The following is a 7,730-nucleotide window of genomic DNA, read 5'->3' on the forward strand; positions in this document are numbered from 1 at the left end:
AGTATCATGGAAGGTTTTCGGTAGCTTGTTTCTTTAAAGGGTTTTGGCCTAGTCAGTTAGTATTAGTCTCGAAACAGAGGATACATGGATCGTATTTGTTGGTTCCCGGCTTTGGTGGATGGATAGCCGGCGGACGAAACGAAGAAAGCGTATATATCGTACAGTATCAAGGAAGGTTTTTGGTAGCTTGTTTCTTTAAAGGGTTTTGGGCTAGTCAGTTAGTATTAGTCTCAAAACAGAGGATACATGGATCGTATTTGTTGGTTTCGGCTTTGGTGGATGGATAGCCGGCGGACGAAACGAAGAAAGCGTATATATCATACAGTATCATGGAAGGTTTTCGGTAGCTTGTTTCTTTAAAGGGTTTTGGCCTAGTCAGTTAGTATTAGTCTCGAAACAGAGGATACATGGATCGTATTTGTTGGTTCCCGGCTTTGGTGGATGGATAGCCGGCGGACGAAACGAAGAAAGCGTATATATCGTACAGTATCAAGGAAGGTTTTTGGTAGCTTGTTTCTTTAAAGGGTTTTGGGCTAGTCAGTTAGTATTAGTCTCGAAACAGAGGATACATGGATCGTATTTGTTGGTTCCCAGCTTTGGTGGATGGATAGCCGGCGGACGAAATGAAGAAAGCGTATATATCATACAGTATCAAGGAAGGTTTTCGGTAGCTTGTTTCTTTAAAGGTTTTTGGGCTAGTCAGTTAGTTTTAGTCTCGAAACAGAGGATACATGGATCGTATTTGTTGGTTCCCTGCTTTGGTGGATGGATAGCCGGCGGACGAAACGAAGAAAGCGTATATATCGTACAGTATCAAGGAAGGTTTTCGGTAGCTTGTTTCTTTAAAGGGTTTTGGGATAGTCAGTTAGTATTAGTCTCGAAAAAGAGGATACATGGATCGTATTTGTTGGTTCCCGGCTTTGGTGGATGGATAGCCGGCGGACGAAACGAAGAAACACTAGTAGAAAAAGGGTCAAACATGAAGCACATTAGTGCCGGTTTGTATTTGAGCCGGCACTAATGTATACATTAGTGCCGGTTCCAACGGCTAGCCGGGCCGCTTTCATTAGTACCGGTTCGTGGCGAACCTTTAGCACCGGTTCGTGCCACGAACCGGTACTAATGAGAGTGGTGGCAGGATGTTGTCAGACTGGGGCCCCTCCAGCCCCTTTAGTACCGGTTCTTGGCACGAACCGGTACTAAAGGTCGTCCTACATAAACCCTTCGTCCACCCGAGCTCGCTCTATTCTTCCCCTTTCCCCTCTCGTCTCTGTTCTTCCCCTCTTCCTCTCGAGCTCATCACACATTTTGCCCAAAATTTGTCAAGATTTGAAGGCCCCCATCCATTCAAATGATCACAAAGGTTAGCAACTTTGTCCTTTCATCTCTCATTGCTAGATTAGCTCTTGCAATGCTTTATATAGTGATTAATTTGTGAGTTTAGTAATTTGGGAGGATATATATATATGTGCTAGTATTTGATTTATATGCAATTTGAGGTCAAAAATAACACTTAGTTTGCATATGTAGGTGTGGTTTACTTAGTGCCTTCTAAATCTCCGTCGTAACCACCGTCGATCGCCCGCACCGTCCCGTCGCCGGCACCACCTTGTGGTGAGCCTCTTGTTCATGAAATTTTATATAAAAATTGATGTTTGTGTGATTTGGATATATAGTTACTCGTATAATTATCTTACCCGTACGTTGTTTGTTATACATATAGTGCCATGGTTTTGATATCCGTCCCCGTCGGCCCTCGTCCTTGTTATGATTCAGATGTGGTATATATATTCTCTTTTAAAACTAGTTGCATTTCGTGTTTATGACAAATTATGCCCATCAAGTTGACATAGAAATTTTTTCTAGGAGGTATGTGAACCGGAAATTCCAACCGACCCTATTGTCGAGAGGTTAAATTTAGTTGAAAGAGAAAACGAGTACTTGAAAGAAAAATTGAAAAGAATTGAGGGGGAGAAGATGGAATTGGAGTTGCATGTTGCCGATGTCATCGATGATCACAAGATTAATATGGAGAAAATGCGCTTGAAGATTAGAAAGATTAGAAAATATGCCATCGATAGTGAGGCTTGGTATCATTATGCTGTTGGATTCATTGTTACCTTAGTTGCGATCTTGATCGCATTTGTTGTTGCATTTAAATGCTTTAGCTAGAGAGTTATTTGTTTGTTGCATTTAAGTGTTGTATGAACTTGTATTGATTTGGTCTATTTGGTGTTGTGTAATGAAGATGAGCCGGCAATGGATGTACGATGACCGATGCTCTCCCCAGTTCGTTGAGGGCGTGCATACTTTTCTGCTTGCGGCTGAGGCAAACAAGTGGGCGGATGGTTTTATGCCTTGTCCATGTGTTGGCTGTAAGAATGGTCACAATTACTCTACGTCAAGAACCATTCACGTCCACCTGTTTAAGTCCGGTTTCATGCCCCACTATAATGTTTGGACCAAGCACGGAGAAAGAGGGGTTATGATGGAAGACAATGAAGAAGAAGAGGACGACGACAGCTATCTTGGCCATGGGTTCCCTGAATACGATGACATAACAATGGGGGAAGAAGCTGAGCCGGTAATGCGGGAAGAAGCTGAGCCGGCAATGCGGGAAGAAGCTGAAGAAGAGGCATCAGATGAGCCCGTTGATGATCTAGGTCGGGCCATTGCCAATGCAAAGAGAAACTGCGCAAGTGATTTGGAGAAGAAGAAGTTGCAGCGCATGTTAGAGGATCACAAAAAATTGTTGTACCCGAATTGCGTAGGTGACAAGAAAAAGCTGGGCACCACACTGGAATTGCTGCAATGGAAGGCAGAGAATGGTGTATCTGACAAGGGATTTGGAAAGTTGCTGGTAATGATAAAGGATATGCTTCCAAAGGACAACGAATTGCCCGAGAGTACGTACGAAGCAAAGAAGGCTGTCTGCCCTCTAGGGTTAGAGGTGCAGAAGATACATGCATGCCCTAATGATTGCATCCTCTACCGCGGTGAGTATGAGGATTTGAACGCTTGCCCGGTATGTGGTGCATTGCGCTATAAGATCAGCCGCGATGACCCTGGTGATGTCGAGGGCGAGCGCCCCAGGAAGAAGATTCCTGCCAAGGTGATGTGGTATGCTCCTATAATACCACTTTTGAAACGTTTGTTCCAAAACAAAGAGCATGCCAAGGCGATGCGATGGCACAGAGAAGACCGTAAGAAAGACGGAAAGTTGAGAGTACCCGCTGACGGGTCGCAGTGGAGAAAAATCAAAAGAAAGTACGGGAAGGAGTTTTGCAGATGACGCAAGGAGCGTATGGTTTGGTCTAAGCACAGATGGCATTAATCCTTTTGGGGAGCAGAGCAGCAACCATAGCACCTGGCCTGTGACTCTATGTTTGTATAACCTTCCTCCTTGGTTGTGCATGAAGCGGAAGTTCATTATGATGCCAGTGCTCATCCAAGAACCTAAGCAACCCGGCAACGACATTGATGTGTACCTAAGGCCATTAGTTGAAGAACTCTTACAACTGTGGAATGGAACAGGTGTACGTGCGTGGGATGAGCACATGGGGGAAGAATTTGACCTAAAGGCGTTGTTGTTCGTGACCATCAATGATTGGCCTGCTCTCAGTAACCTTTCAGGACAGACAAACAAGGGATACCGCGCATGCACGCACTGTTTGGATGATACCGACAGTATATATTTGGCTAATTGTAAGAAGAATGTGTACCTGGGACATCGTCAATTTCTTCCGAGCAGGCATCCCGTAAGAAAGAAAGGCAAGCATTTCAAAGGTGAGGCGGATCACCGGACGAAGCCTCGCCACCGTACTGGTGCTGATGTACATGATATGGTCAAGGATTTGAAGGTGGTCTTTGGAAAGGGTCCTGGTAGACAACCTATTCCGAATGACGCTGACGGACGCGCACCCATGTGGAAGAAGAAATCTATATTTTGGGACCTGCCCTATTGGAAAGACCTAGAGGTCCGCTCCGCAATCGACGTGATGCACGCGACGAAGAATCTTTGTGTGACCCTGCTTGGCTTCTTGGGCGTGTATGGGAAGACAAAAGATACACCTGAGGCACGGGAGGACCATCAACGTATGCACGGAAAAGACGGCATACATCAGGGTCATGCAAGCTACGCTCTTACCAAAGAAGAGAAGGAAATCTTCTTTGAATGCCTGCTCAATATTAAGGTACCGTCTGGCTTCTCGTCGAATATAAAGGGAATAATAAACATGGCAGAGAAAAAGTTCCAGAACCTAAAGTCTCATGACTGCCACGTGATTATGACGCAACTGCTTCCGGTTGCATTGAGGGGGCTTCTACCGGAAAACGTTCGATTAGCCATTGTGAAGCTATGTGCATTTCTCAATGCAATCTCTCAGAAGGTAATCAATCCAGAAATCATACCAAGGTTAGAGAATGATTTGGTGCAATGTCTTGTCAGTTTCGAGTTGGTGTTCCCACCATCCTTCTTCAACATCATGACGCAGTCCTAGTTCACCTATGCGAAGAGATTAACGTTTTGGGTCCTGTATTTCTACACAATATGTTCCCCTTTGAGAGGTTCATGGGAGTCTTAAAGAAATATGTTCATAACTGTGCTAGGCCAGAAGGAAGCATCTCCAAGGGCTGTCAAAATGAGGAGGACATTGAGTTTTGTATTGACTTTATTCCTGACCTTAAGCCGATTGGTGCTCCTGAATCGCGGCATAAGGGCAGACTGGATGGAAAAGGCACGCTAGGAGGGGAACAAATAATATGTATGGACGGACATTCTCTCACTGAAGCACACTACACAGTTCTACAGAATTCTGCCTTGGTGGCTCCGTATATGGATGAACACAAGAATTTGCTACGCTCCAAACACCCGGAGCGGTCTGATGACTGGATTACACGTGAACAAACCAGGAGTTTCGCCAGCTGGTTGCAGACACGTACCATGCATGACACCTCTATTGAAGATGACTTGTACTTGCTGTCCTAGTTACCATCTTCGAATATAATGACTTTCAAAGGGTACGAGATAAATGGTAATACATTTTACACGATCGCCCAATATAAGAAGAGCACCAACCAAAACAGTGGTGTCCGCTTTGATGCAGAAACCAAGACGGGAAAGGAAACATATTATGGTTATATACAGGACATATGGGAACTTGACTATCGACGTGGTTTGAAGGTCCCTTTGTTTCGGTGCAAATGGGTCAATATGACACGAGGCGGGGTAACGAAAGACCCGCAGTACGGAATGACAATAGTGGATCTCAACAATCTTGCGTATGCAGACGAACCATTCGTCCTAGCCAATGATGTGGCACAGGTTTTCTATGTGAAGGACATGTCTACCAAGCCAAGAAAAAGAAAAAATAAGGAAGCGAATGCATCGTACGATGAGCCAAAGCGGCACATAGTTCTTTCTGGGAAGAGAAACATCATGAGAGTGGATGACAAGACAGACAAGTCAGAAGATTATGAAAAGTTTGATGAAATTGCTCCATTCATAGTGAATATTGACCCGAGCATCCCATTAAATGATGAAGATTTTCCATGGTTACGGCGCAAAGGGATGCACGCGAAGAAAAAGTTTCACACCCAAAGATCTGGGATGTGATCGGCTTCACTATCATCACTTTCTTCTGTGTTTCACACCCAGAAGGGAATCTCTGTAATAGTTAGGGTAGTTAATTATGTGTTTTGGCATTTGAAACGCGAAGAAATTTTATGTGCAAACAAATTCTTTCATGCCTTTACTGATTTTTAAAGTTAAGTTATTAACAAACTAGTGATTCACACTAATTTCAAATAATTCAAAATTTAAACTATTCAAATTTGAAAACTACGGGCACTAACAGAAAGTTTGTAATTTTTTGTACCTAAAGCAAAAATATTCACAAAGAAACTCTAAATACACAAAAAACAACTCAAAAATAAATAAAGCAAAAAAATAAAAAAGACCGCCTACTAGGCCAGAGCGGTCTGCATACGACTAGAAACCCAACCTGTTGTTGGGCCAGGATGCAGGCCCGCAAAGGCCCAGTAGGCCAACAGGGCAGCACAGAACATGTAGGCCCAGTAGGCCTGCTTTGGAGAGGAGCTCGAGAGAGCTACCGCACAGGGGTTTATAAACCAGTGCGGTCGCCCCTCGGCTAGCGAGGTGGGACTAAACTTGCGCACCGCACCTGCGCCAGCGCACCCCCTTTAGTACCGGTTCGCGGCACCAACCGGTACTAAAGGGGGGCCTTTATTACCGGTTGGAGCCACCAACCGGTACTAAAGGGGGTGCGGTTCCCGCCGCTTGGCCTAGCCAAAACAGGCCTTTAGTACCGGTTGGTGGCTCCAACCGGTACTAAAGGTGCCTTCTATATATACAACACTTACGAAAATTTCATTCTCCCTCTGTTTCTTCCTCTGTTTCCCCATTGAAGCGCCGCCCGCGCGCCCCGATCGATCGACGCCGTCGTCGTCGCTGCCCCCGTCCCTGTCGCCGCCCCCGTCCCCGTCGCCGCCCCCGTCCCCGTCGCCGCCCTCGTCTCCGTCGCCGCCCCTGGCCCGGCCCCGTCGTGCCGTCCCCGCGTCGCCGCCCCCGCGTCACGCCCCGGCCCGTCGCCACCCCCGGCCGTCGCCTCGCCGCCGTCGTCACCCCGCTGTGAGTTCTCCCCCCCTAACCCCTCTCCCTCGCCCCCGGCGGCCACCATGGGCACCGCCCCTCCCCGAGCCCATACACACACACACGAGCATGATGAACACACACACACACAGGTACATATGTATGAATTAATGCGTGTATATATTAGTATATACGTATTTTGTATGTTTAGTTAGTTTAGATTTTTTAGATTATTATTTTTTCACTAGTATATATGTATGAATGCATGTTAGATGGATATAATTAGTGTTTAATTAGGATGGAAATTTTTTATATAATGTTATTTTTCAGTTTTTTAATGGATGTATAAAAGTTGTGTTTTCTGTTTTCAGTGTTAGATGCTTAAGTAGTATGAAATAGCATATAGAATTTTGACATATGCAATGATAGCATAATTAGTATTATATAGAAATGTTAGAAATTTTAGTTATCAAAATCCAATCATTAAAAAAATGTTACTTTTTACGGGCATATAGCTAGTATTTGTTCTCGACGATGCCCGGCCCGCATCCTCGCCGTCGACCCGTCCGCGACGACGTCCGACTGACCCATGTCCGGGACTGGGCTCCGCCGGGCTGGCACTGGGAGGTGCTGCCTGGAGGGGCGCGCCGCTTGATGAGGAACCCGGCCCAGGGTCCCATCGTCGACCCTGATCTCGTTTGGTGGCGTTCGCGTGGGCCAGTTTCGATGCGGAGGGAGCCGGCCCCGCCGGAGGTGGTACGTCGCCGTGTCAGGGAGGAGGACAAGCACGTCCATCGCTACATGGTTGCGTTAGAGGGCGGCAGGTTCTCCAATACCTGGCAGTTTCTTCAGGGATCTTACTTTAGCTATGATCCTGTGAGGGTTCCTTCTCTTTGGGTGTCCACCGCCCGCGCCGCAGGAACCGCGAGTGTCCTAGATTCTTCTATAGTATTCGATCTTTAATTAGCTACCTAGCCAGTGATGTACTATTCAATATTATATATTATTCGAGACGATGTATTCGAGATTATATCTATTATTCGAGACGATGTATTCGAGACTATATCTATTATTCGAGACGATGTATTCGAGATTATATCTATTATTCGAGACGACGTAA

At 45.8% G+C, this 7,730-nt stretch overlaps 1 pseudogene; it reads left to right on the forward strand.

Moving 5' to 3' along the window:
* Positions 1–2,263: 2,263 nt before the first annotated feature.
* LOC125506463 lies at positions 2,264–5,584 on the forward strand (annotated as a pseudogene).
* Positions 5,585–7,730: the final 2,146 nt, after the last annotated feature.

The sequence above is a fragment of the Triticum urartu genome, chromosome 5 (genome assembly GCF_003073215.2).
Source record: "Triticum urartu cultivar G1812 chromosome 5, Tu2.1, whole genome shotgun sequence".
Taxonomy (NCBI): domain Eukaryota; kingdom Viridiplantae; phylum Streptophyta; class Magnoliopsida; order Poales; family Poaceae; genus Triticum; species Triticum urartu.